Consider the following 13,042-nt stretch of genomic DNA (forward strand, 5'->3'; position numbering starts at 1 on the left):
ATACTGACTTAACTAAAAAAACAATGAAAACTATTCACTGCCACAAAGCCATGGTAGGAACAGTGGATGGCTGGCAAGGGTAAGTGTTTAACTGCGCCTCAGTAAAAGGGCGTACGCTTTGAAGCAATTTCTCAAATTTTATGTTGATAAAAATGACAAGCATTTTAAGAAGAAAGATAATATGCTGTCACAAAGTTGTGGAAAAGAGCTCTTACTAATACGTTTTATATCTGTCTTTCATGAGTGCTGCATGAAGGAAATAATTGCACAATAGCAAGAAGAGACTATTTATTGTTACTGCTTGTTCCATTAATGTCAAGAAAGTTGAAACAGGTGCTCATACCCATTTAAAAACTGTATAAACCAAACAATACAGATGTGTGATTGATTTCTGAAGGAAGCGTATGATTTTCTACATATAACAACATTACCCCAAAAATAAAAAACCTATTAAAAATAAATCTATTACTCCATAGTTGCACGTAAGTATTAGCTAATTTGGGACCATCTTTCACAGTGCCTGTCAAACCAACAACCTCACTAAGCCTTTATAAAGCCATACGCCCAAAGTGTCAGTTACACCAAACGACTTCACTGCCATGTTAGCGTATGTCTAAAATTAAGCCTGTGCTCAAAAGCCCCGCTGGACGCAAGCAGCACCAGCGCATCAGAGTCTAACTGGCTGCTAGTGATCTCCATCTCCATCTTGAAAAAAAGGCCTTCTCAGTCACCGTGAAGAACAACGCTAGTAATAAATACAATAAACTAGTTCAGAAGCTGTGCATTTAAATGTATACAAAAACATGGTTCCACAAGAATTTTTGTCTGATTTAAGTGTGAAGCTGCTGCCAAAATGTGTATGCAGCCTTGCTTTGGTCTATGAATCTGCAGCCGCTTGCTCCTGACACCTTCCCTGCACTGGCACGAGCATTCCTACAGAAAGCTCCAAGGCAAGTCAGACTGAGGACCTCATCACCATCAAAACAAACCCCAAAGGTACTGCCGAGTGGTTGTTTCACAGTTCTGCATGTGGGAACTCTGATTACTAGAGTGGCATGAGGAAGGACAAAGAGCAGGGACTCCTCCTTCCAGCGCTGAACTGCACTTAAGCCAAATGAAAGCGAGAGGAGCATTGCCGCCAGTGAGATTCTCCAAGAGGAAACCCCAACACCAGGCAGGATGCCTGTGCCGAATTCAAAAGAGTTCATGGGTGAGATAAAAATACCTTTTTAAGAAGCATCTCCTAAACAGAACTTTAAAAAAAGAAATTATTAAAAAAAATTGTCAATGTATTCTTTTGAAGTCCTCTGAAATCTGAGAAGACAACTGGAAATAGAATGATTGATTCCAATACTTTAATTTTTACATTTCACTGAGGCATCCTGTGAAGCTGAAGTAGAAATCCTATTAAACTGAACTTAGTTTGTCCATCCTTAAAATAGATTTGACATACAAACACAAACACAAGGTCAAGGTCACAGATCAGCAAGAAAGATTACAAAGAGGACTGATGTAAGAGCTGGCATTTGATCAAAGCTCCTGGATATATTTTTTTTAGTACACTTACCAGAAATACCACTACATTTTCTTCTCATTGGTACATCACATGTTTTAAGCATTCCCTACCTTTAAAAGCAGCTACCCTCTGCTTATTTATTTTAACAGGAGATGTTAGGCAGCGTATCAAGTAAACTAATGAAGAACTCTTATGTTAAATGAAAGGGAAGTGGAAGACTGCTTTTTGCCAACCTTTTCACTCTATTCAGCTATGAGTATCAGCTATTCCACTGATACATATTAAATTACAAATCCAAAAGGAAAACCCACTCACAAATATAGGACATGACAGTGGGACCACTGCTAGAGAATCAGGACCTCTGTTTATAACTTCATGCAGTCCGAGTTACTTATCTTAATATAGCATTTGTGTATTTGGATGTGCACTTCCAAGCACAACACTCACTTATCTATCCTAATTATCTGTGTGCACAACATATATTTCTCAATTAAAAAAAAAAAGAACTCTTAACACAAGGTCTGTGCAAAACACAATCAAACCAACCTCTTCTGTAATCAGGACAACATTTACCTCCTAGAAAGCTGCTTTAATGCTGAACGCTGAGTAAGTCGGCAGATTAAATACAGTAGCAACAGTTGAAAGACTCATTAAAACTCAGCTGCTGAAAATAGTTAGCAATGAAAGTCATTTACCCATCCACCCACCCACCAATACATTCTCTAAGCTTTAAATGCATGCTGGAGAATATTTAGCTCACAGGTCACGTCCACCAGACGTACCTTCTCACACTTAAGCAAGAGGAGGAAGAGGTGTCTTGGGTGACACAACGTCATATGACATTCAGAGGTGTACTGCTGCCACAAAGTTCAGGCGCTCGTTATTATCAGTAGTAATTTAAAGAATAGTGTGGCTTGTACTCTTACTCCTGAACCCCAGTTTCAACATCGGCACAGCTCTGATGTTAGTCTAGACATGACTGGGAGCAGTTTATATTTAGACTGAGAGCTATGTCTATAAATAGGACCGTTCGTGTTGGTATAAAGCTTTTACTGGAACCCATTTGGGGTGACCTGTGTAGCTCACTTGCATGTGGGCATCCCAGACATTGCTAGTAAAACCTTCATGCCATCACACACCCTCCTGCACCTTGTTTTGCCTGTGTTTCACCATTTGTATACTGATTTTTCTCAATTTTGTAGAGGTATTACATCTGCAGCACTCTACCTGTGTGACTGGGTTGGCTCAGCTACTAATGAAGAGGCCTTAAGTGAAAAAGACAAAAAAAAGGGCAAGTTTAAAAAGATGCCTCCTTCTTGAAAACATCCTTCACAAAAATTAGACTGTCACCCTTTTAAGCTACAGTATCGCCTGAGCTACTAGAGCCAGATACAAATCACTCCTGAAGCCTGGGACGTGAGCTTCTCAGCACAACTGTACAGGTGTTTTAGCCCCAACAGCGATTCACCAGATCTTTAAACAGTCACTGCTTTACAAATCGAGTTAAATTGTAGACCTCGGAGCAATACAATTCTGCTCTTCTTTAGTCCCTCCCTTTCTAAACCCTTTCAGCAAAATGGGAGAAAAGAGGTTTGCGGGGGGTGGTGGTGGTGGTGGGTTGTGTGTAAGTAAGTAAGTGGAATTTCTATCCTTCTCGCTTTGTGAAAAACTGAGAAAGCTTCTCACTGTGCTGAAGTGTTAGGAAGGAAAATAAATAAATCAGGGAATGATTATGGGTCAAGATTAAAAAAAAACAACAGGGGTTCATTCAACAGCTGCAAACAAATCAGCAACTTACCAAACTCACATGAAAATGTGTATATAAGACATTTCACAAAAACAAACATTCTAGGAAACACATTAGTTTATTAGCAGTGTAGCTGCCCAAAACTTCAAACTCTAAAGCAAGTATATTTGGAGTCATATAGATTATTTAAGTTTACTGACTAATGCATGAAAACTTTAATGCATGAAAAAGCTTTTACTTTAATTGAGCTATATTACAGTGAGTAACTGTTGATTCACTATCACATTGGGTCTTCTCTCATGCTTACACTATAAATAAACCCCAAAACTTTAATCTTCATAACCAAACCTTTAATAAAACAAGTCAGCAGCAGGGTTGGTTTTTGGGTTAGCTATTTTTTTTTCCTGTTAAATACAACTTCACACTCTTTACATACATAACCTGCAGGAGCAGGGGGGTTCTGCTACTTTTGAATTTTGGATCCAAGCGGTGGGGATGTGGCAGGCTGTTGTCAGCGGGCAGTGGGGGTTTTGGTCTCTTTCTTACTGTGACACCATGGAGAAAATGTCCAAAACTCCGTTCTATGCCATTCCTCTTTGGGGAGCTCTAACAGGCAGAGCTAAAGCTTTCCACACAGACAGCCTAACAGAAACCATTTCAAGTGTGCTGTCTTTGAAAAGGGGGTAATAGCAAACTGCAATAAATGACTAGCCAATATAGCAACAAAAATGAATATGACAGCTAGCACAAAGAAGAGAGTACTTCTGATCAATTCAGTAGTCAAGTAGTCTACAACAATAGATTATCTTGAAGCACTGGATGGCTGCCAATACCCAATCTGTAAAGGTACTATTTCATTTATTTAAAAAAAAAGAAAAAAAAAACTATTGTCTGTGGTTGTATTTACATGTCTGAAATGTCAAATCAGTAAGTTTTAAAAAGTGTTAAAATATCACTTTGATTAATAGTTTAATAGTGACTTCTTAAACTTTGTATTTTCTTTTTACTTATTTTTACTAACATAATGGTAGATCTATGGACTTTGATAGAACAAAATAATGGCAAGATGATGCACACCAACAGATTTGTGTAAGAGAGGCATCTAAAGGATGCAACATGTACTGAGGTTGCAGAATTAGGCACATGATAGATGGACATCTACCATACTGAAAAACACTAATACTGCACCAGTTTAAGCATCGTGACTATTAAAACCAAACTGGTTCGCGTGCAAAATTTGAATATTCTTCTATTATTCCGGACACAGCATAGGATTTCCTTTTTCCAAACAAGCTGTGCAACATCAGTTATTCCAACTTTCCTATTCCACAAGTTGTTCAACAAACACCAACCATAGCAGGTGATCCGTTTTCCCACATGATTCATCATCTAACAAAACTGGCTGGTGGTATCAATGAAAGGCTGTGGGAGGTAGGGGGTGGATTTCCCTCTGTAAAGCTTGTCTCAGATTGGGGGGGGGGAGGGACCCACAGAAATATCTCAAAGTTTTAATTACAGTTTTAATCTGTTCACTAATGTCTACTGATAAAGTATGGAGAGAGAGGGAAATTGTCATAAAACAAAAGACCTAAAAGTCATGAATCTAGCAAATGAACACATGAAACTCCACCAAAGAAGCTTAAATTATGTATCACATAGTATATAGTCATCTAATAGTTATTATCTATTACCACAACTCTATTGACTCAGCTGATCAGGCTAGGCATTATTTCCAGCTTAATCTGCCATGGTAGAGATCTGAGCATGGCTGACAGGTCACAACCCATGTCCTTTGTGTTATATAAAGCCATCTTTCCTTGATGTATCTGGAAGAGTCATTTCCCAGCTCAATATACCATCAATAAGTAACTCCAGCGTTTTCTGCATCAATAGATAGTAAGACATTCGCAGTGACCTGAAGATGTTTCATTGACTGCCTGTATTCTTACTAAACTGTACCTTTTTGTTTGTTTCTTCTCTTTTTGAGAGTCTTTATAAGAACCCTGTCATAAAGCTAAAGAAGGTTTACATTCAACTGTTGCTGAATTTCACCAGTGAATGACACCAAAAGAACTTCACTGAGGACTCCGTTAATGTGATTTCATTCGACAGCAGTTCTGGCTCATACGTACCTGCACAATCTTATGAAATGACTCACAAATGCCAAATTAATGCGGAAGTGAATCATACTGGACAGGGAGGTGCAAGCCAAACAGGGCAACAAAGGAAGACCAGAGGGAAAAAAAGGAAATAAACCCCAACACCACTCTTCTCAAAGAGACTTTATGCTCTAAAAGCATACAATTTAAAATCCCTTTGTTGAGAAAAGGCCAGAAGTTCTGGTGGGCAGGTGATTGTGTCTCCAGCTTCCCAGGAATCTTTTAGCAGATTGTTAGCTTGGCACCCCAGTTAGCAATCTCAGGAGAGAGAGATCAAAGACTATCTGGGGATGTGAAATAAACCACCCTCTGACTCAGAATTCTTAAGAGAGATAAGGACCAAAGCTAGTGTGAATTAGATAAAGGTTAGATAAAGGCCTGGGGTGGGAAAAAAAATACAGGTTAATAAACTTCTTTCCAAGTTCAGGGGCAGAAACTCATACCTTTCAAGCATCAATGCTGGATCTTTGTGAATCTGCTTTTCACTCCACCCTGCCAAAAATAAATACATTATAATCAGGACGCAGAAACTTATAGTGGAAAACAATTTTATTTGTACTGTAACAGGAAAGTCATTCTGTTAATTCAGGTTTCGGTCACAAACAGGAGCTTGTCTCACTTCTTAAGAAGGTATCAACAGACTAAACCAGAGTTTTCCCCTGAAGCTGGCTATACTTGTGGTCAGTTTGTGACAGTGTAAGACCTTGACCAGCAACACTGAGCTGAGCGAGCTGGTAAATGTAACGTGCCAGGAGAGAGCGGACAGGTCTCCTTGCCCGGTTAATACTACCCACTTAGTCAAAAAAAGTTGTCATCAGGAGATTATCTTTATTCTGACACTCCCGCTATCTATTTACCCATGATGACTTAAAAAAACCACCACCACGCAACACACCCTTGACACTGCATTCTGCTTTTCTAAAACCTTACTCGTCTGCTCCCACTATTATCCTTAAGTTACTCTTATTTAGTCTTTTCTCAGCTCCCTACTTCTAGAGCCCACACTTCTGTAACGTTACCAGCATCCAACAACCCTTCCACACTACACGAAACACAGCTGTTAATGTAATCCTTCCCCTCAAGACACTCTGACCATATAACCCCTTACTTCAAGTTTTCAATTGTTTTTCTCTTGCTCTAGATTAAGTTTAAAATTTCCCATCTGAGTTCTACAGACATTAATAACTCTTTCATTTCTACCCACATAGCCTAACCACTTATTGTGTCCTTCTTCCTTACCCTTCTGTTTCCACAAACACTCGTTTTTCCTGTAATACTCAAGCACCTCTCACACAGGAAATTCCATTACATTTCTGCATTGCTCCCCAGGCGAAGATCATCCACACTCTGGAGGCTATTTCTTCCTCCCCTCCAACAGCAAATCACCATAGCAAAAATTAATCCAAATCCACCAAAATACCTCCTGCAAAACCATCGATCAAAATACAAATGATATATGTTGCTTGCCTGTCCTCACAGATTCATACCATACTGTTTGTTCCCTTTCTGTCATCATCGTCTATATGAAGTTTAAAATAAATATATTGGCACCTGTGAGATGCCGAGTACATACATAATATGAGTTCAGCTGGAAAACAATTAAATGAAGCCCTAGAGTAACACTGGCCTCCAGAACAAGTATGTTTTCCCTTCCTCTTACAAAAGAAAAAATGCATTTATTGTTTTTGCAGTACAACAACACATGTTGCTGTTTTCACCTGATACCTTTCTTTTACTATGTATGATTGGAGGGGAAGGAAAGAGTGGCGCACACTAAAAGATCAACAGAACACAAAGGTTAATGGTATAGACAAAAGGGTACAGAAGGGCTAAAATACAATGCACAAGGGTTAAAACATAACATGAAAGGGCTCCCTTTCTCTTGAGCTGCTGCTATTAAAAAAATCTAGTGAAAGCTCTTTGTCTTCCCTGGCTGGTACAGTGACAATATCCCTACCTCGATGCAATCTGTTTGCACTTTAGAGGGCAAAGATGGAAGAAAGACCAGAGAAGGAAAAGAAATACTGTTCCTAGGAAAACTTACTTTCAGAACAACAACGTTTATTTATTTATTTTTAATCATGACAGCAAACGGTGCCAAAGACGACATGAACAAGGAAATTTTTGAGGAGGAAGGTGAAGGCACAGAAAGTACCTGTCCCAGAGACTGGTTAAATATAAACCCAGAACTTTTTCAATGAAACAAAGGATGCTTTCTGTTTCTCAGCTGCCTTAATGAAATAGCCTTCTGAGCCCAAACAGCAGACTTAATTCTGCAAGTTCTCCACTTTTTTTGAACATAATTTTTCCTCCTGCTCCTCAAATCAGAGAGATTTGATTTACTACGTCTACCTCTGATTTCAGTTTTATTGCAAATAAAACTTAACTCTTCCTCCAAAGTCCCTTTGGTATCTCTCTACTAAATCATGTAAACCAGAGCTTGCTTGTAGCACTTCTGAAGGTGAACAGTTTGGCTTACCAAGAATAACCTACTGGGATGCAAATTCCACTTGCCTTCTTTATATTCTGCCAGGTTTATGAAAGTAAGTCTGTCTGCGCTTGACATTTGCTGGGAAACACTGCATGGCATAATTACTATTGTAAAACATTTTATATTCCTGTAAATTCAGACTACAGCCCCAAAGTGCTTACAAACTAAGACAAGATACAGGGATAGCTAAGCAGAAAGGAAGGGTTGTAGGGAAAAGTAGGTAGAAGGAAATAAGTGAGGCTATCCAAGCTGCCTGGGACACTGTCTTGCAACCACAAGGTCCGAAGAGTAAGAAAAAGAGGAGCAGAAACAAGATGATGTAGGATACTGCACACTGTAAAAGGATACAAGCAACCCGCTTCACTAAAATATAAAGCCAGAGGTGAAATTCTAGGTAGCATGGTTCCTAAAACATCACCTGTATTTCTCCACCACTGCAGGAAGTATTTCCACTGAAGTGCAATAAATGATGCGTATGGATGGGAAGTCAAAATCTTCTGAGGTTACCTTATTTTTATTGTGATCTTGACCAATGGAACAAGAGGGAGGACTGGAAGATCTAAACTATCTTGACTCTATAATCTGTTGTTGAGAAAGGAGGGAGGGAAGGAGAAAAAAAAACCAAACAATCACTAAGGTACTCCCTATCCATCACCATTCAGACCAAAAGCTCTACTTATACTGGGGAGGGGGAGGGTGATTCCAAAATGAAAAATAATAGACTATTCTTGTAATTCATTTCTACGTATGAAAAGCAACGTGTGCACTGAACGTAAATTATTTTTGTCAGCTGCCTGATAAGACATGAATGACTCTAAAGAACATGGAACAACAGCCTCCTTTTTGCTAATACGTCTGAATACAACGTATTACTGAAAGTATCTTTCTCGAGTTTTCCATGAATTCTTGTATTCATCTTTTATTACCTTACTTCAAAGCAAATGGATATTTTCCAAGAGGAAGCATGATTCATGTTCCTCACAGATATCCATCACAAGAAAGGTAATAGTATTTTTGACAGTTTTCCTGATGTACATCCAAAAAACCCAGACTATTCAATAGGGATACATAAGCAAAATCTTTGCTGTCCTAGGTACTGCCACTAAAACCTCTCATTAAACATTTCTCTTTGTTCGATTGGCAAATTTGATTATGAGTTTAATTTTTGCATAGTAAAGCTCATCCAGTCATTTTTCATTTCAAATTGGTTTGCACTCCATCACGACTAGCTGAATGCTACAAAAACCTTTGACACAGTGACCTCATAAATCGTGGAGAACAGAAGAAATGCTCTTAAGAGCAGGTAACTGTTGGTAAGAGACTTTTTCCTCCATTGACAGTGCTCTGGCAGCTGTAACTATGTGCAAGAGTCCACACTTGCAAATTACATAAAACATGCACCTGAACTATCCTTCCATGAAATTATTTTCTTTGTTAAAATGATAGTCACAGGTAGAAAAGCTCAGAAGAAGGTGTCTGAAGTTGACTAAGCGTCCTATTTTTCTTTGATGCAACATACAACCCTCATATAAAAACTCCATAATTAAAAAAAACCTTTATGTACTCCACCAAGCAGCAGACAGTAGGCAACATTCCTAAATATAGAAGGGATTTTCATAGACTGTCCATCCACTACATGAATCTGGAAAAGAAAATCCCAAACTATTTCTGACTTGAATGAACTACAGAATTCAATTCTGTATTACTTATACATAATGTGAGGTAATAAAAAAAACCCACCCACAAACAAACTAATGACAAGTAAGAGGCATTTCAGTTACCAAAGACCTATTTCAATCTGACATTTAAATATCTGATGTTAGATGGCTGCTGCTCTTTACAGACTGATCATAGTAATTTCACTCCTCCGTTGTTCACCAGGACCTCTCATTACGTGCACTGTGTGGGTCTAAACCACGCCGGAGGCTACTGGGCACTGTCAAAATTGCAAGAAAAAAAGTTACTCCGTCTTTGAACAAAGCAGCATACTTTACAAACATCAATGAACACATCACAGCAGTCCTTTGGAGTATCCCCACTTTACACATGAGGAACAGTGAGCACTGGGGAACACGAAGCAACTTGCCCACAGTCACATGAAGTCCATATCCATAGCAAAGGAAGGCTGATTTTCTAAATCACAGTTTGGCCCTTTAATTCAGTCTCTACAGTCTGTGGGTGGTTCGTGGGGTTGTTTTTTTCCCCCACTGACGAAACAAAACAAAAATTGAGTACACTAAACTTGAGGACACAATGAGGATTACTAAAGGAATAGGACTTGCACACCACGGTAAATCCATTTATCTTCCAAAATAAGAAAAATTACCAGCACTGCCATCACACTTAGGGGGAGATATGCATCAGTACAGTCAATACAGGTTTTCCACTCTACCTGCTGAAACAACTTTCTCTCCAAGAAAGAAAACCTGTTCCAGTACTGAACTGAAAAGATCAATAATGGCATTAGGATCAAAAACATAATGCCACCAACTTTTCCTATTTCTCAGAGATCTGACATGCTGAAACAGTCCAAATGAGCTGGGCAAGCACTATTTAGTTGATTGGAGCTGGAAGGACCGCTGCACAGCAGCAGCAGATAGAGTTTTGCAGCAGTGGCTCTTCTGATCCACTGCCTATTTTCAACCTCTTTCCTAACCAAGAACAATAAAGTCCTTTTTATCCTGGAGCAACGATCTTTCACAGTGAAGTATGTATGAATGTGTAAACACATATCTAACCACCTCCTCCCCAAACAGGTCCATTTTTATTTCCTTGTTTTAGAAAGCTGCCAAACCCTGCTTGTTACCAGTCTAATTCAGCTGCAATACATTTGCAGCATTGGATTGCTCGGATGGACTAGAAAAGAGGGAGTGCGTTCATCCACACGTACACCAGTGTAAAAGCAAAACTCCAGCAGTCCATGCTAGAAGCAGAGCTGTGAAGCAAAGGTGATTGAAGCTGCAGTAGCAAGTGAATTGGGACAGGCCGCTTTTTCTGCGTGTGCTGAGCTGCTTCATGGTGCCCAGGCTCTGGAACCCTGATCTACACCAAGCCTCACTGAGCAGCCTCTGCAAGTTGCACCAGTAACTAGAACTAAGCCTGCGGAAGCGAATTTGCCTCCCATTTAAACAGAGCTAAAAAGCACAGGAAGCATATTCATCCTTTAATAATCAATGTTAGCATTTTTCATTATGAGTTCTCACAAACTCAAATTCCAGCTTCTTAAGCTAGAAGTTTCCAAATTGACCAAACTCACTAAACTTATTCCTATACTTACTCATTTGTAGGACTTGCAGATACCTGCCACACGTACTCTTTGCCAGAACGAGAGAAAATAGATCGAGCAGCTGCCATTGGCTTTACAAAACATGCACGTTTGGGAGGAGGGGAAGTATCCCAAACCTTGTAACTGCTAATAGTCAGTGCCACCTACGGTTGATGTTGCAGAAGCAAAGATCCAAAGAAAAATGCTGTTTGAAACTTTTAACAAGCCCCAGGTTTTTCAAATGGCTTCAGGAGAATAGATTAGACAAGGAAGATTAATATTCTTGTCTACTCTAGATCATTTACCATGATTGCAATAGGCAATTGTGCTAGTGCCAAAACCAGGTCCCAATTCTTTCTATGATTTTACAACGAGAACATCTTAAAAGCACATAAAAACCTGTAAGTGCAGCTTTCCACTTTCTTATCTTACCACATTCACCCCCTCAAGTAAGACGGATCATGTTTTTATTAACAGCTCCATTTCAATCATTCAATCCAATTCTGCTGCTGCAGATGCTTTGTCCAGAAGTCAGGAAAAAGATGCCAGAGCTTATTTCATCAGGCCTTGTAAAATCCTCCCCCATCACCCCAATGGAGTATCAACAACATTTTTAATTTTCAGGGAAAGTTAACCAACACAATAGACAAAATAATTCCCTCCAGAGGTTTTGCAGCAGTCTCAGTTCAGTACACAAGGCCATTAATTACACAACTGCCTTTAGCATTAGCAAAAATCTGGTAGCTACAGCACTGGTTGAGTTAAGGCTGCCTTCAGTATCTGCACAGAAAATCTATTTACTTAGAGAAGTTATGCAACACCTCAACTTCCTCTTTACTATGGTAAAGCATGATAACAGATGGACAGGGGGTGGAGATGCAGAACATTTCACAATCTCATTCAGGGCACCTTTCAAAAACATACCTAAACTGGAATTCGCCTCTAAAATCTGCCCAAATTGGTGATACGCTGAAGCGCCAACTATTACTTAAAACTTGATTAAATATTTCCAGCGGAGTGGCGGTGGTGTTGCACAGTTAACCAATGCTGGAATCAACTGCATGCCTCCAATGTAAAGTAAGAATGGTTTTGTATGTCTGATTAATTTTATTTGGTTTTTTGTTTAGTGCCCCTTGCTTCCTCTCCTCCCCCAAATATATCAGTGCACTCCAGGCCAAGTTGTATTCCAGATTTCTCATCAAGATTTTAGTGTTATCAGGCATGCTCATTCAGTAAAGCTGGCAGTAAGAGTTTAAATTCTGCAAACATCCTTCTACTTTCCATTTTAAAAAAAAGAAAACCGGGAAAATCACATGCCACCTAAGCTGACATATTCCACGGCACTAGGAAAATTGAGATATCAAAACCACACACTCATCAGTGGTCTTTTAACTGTGATTTAAAGAATCTACCTCCTATCTCTATTGATACACTAATAATTGACAAAACCAAACCACAACAAAACTCGTACAACTCCCAGAACTGGCTCTACTCAAAAGAGGAATTTTAAGAAGTCTCAGAGCACTTACAGCAATCTTGACTGGTAAAATGTTTTCAAGGACTTGGATTTAATCACGTCATTTTCTTTTCCTCTAATCATTTATTTAAAGTCATAGGTTGAATTATTTATGAATAAAAGTTAATTGCATTGAAATGCAGTATTGCCCTGTGTTTATCTAACACCTTGAGAACTCAAACACCTGCCACTAACTGGTTAAAATCTACAAAAAGTCAATACAGAATTTAAGATAAGTTTTAACCATTTCTGCAGTCTTATTGCAATTAACTTTCAAAATCTTGTTAGGCATGGTCAAGCGCTTTGATCTTGCGATCTGCTGTGTAAATTGTGCAACTGTTTTTACTG

At 39.1% G+C, this 13,042-nt stretch overlaps 1 protein-coding gene across 4 annotated transcripts in view; it reads right to left on the reverse strand.

The window, feature by feature from the left end:
- Positions 1-13,042, reverse strand: part of NRIP1 (nuclear receptor interacting protein 1) — a 78,210-nt gene that overhangs the window by 18,545 nt on the left and 46,623 nt on the right. For 3 of the 4 annotated variants that reach the window (XM_075769708.1, XM_075769728.1, XM_075769717.1), the window contains exon 3: positions 5,866-5,914. The exons of the other annotated variant lie outside the window; for it this stretch is intronic. The gene's annotated coding sequence lies outside the window, so the exon portion shown is untranslated. The remainder of the gene's footprint in view (positions 1-5,865; positions 5,915-13,042) is intronic. 4 annotated transcript variants of the gene reach the window in all.

The sequence above is a fragment of the Balearica regulorum genome, chromosome 1 (assembly GCF_011004875.1).
Source record: "Balearica regulorum gibbericeps isolate bBalReg1 chromosome 1, bBalReg1.pri, whole genome shotgun sequence".
NCBI lineage: Eukaryota > Metazoa > Chordata > Aves > Gruiformes > Gruidae > Balearica > Balearica regulorum.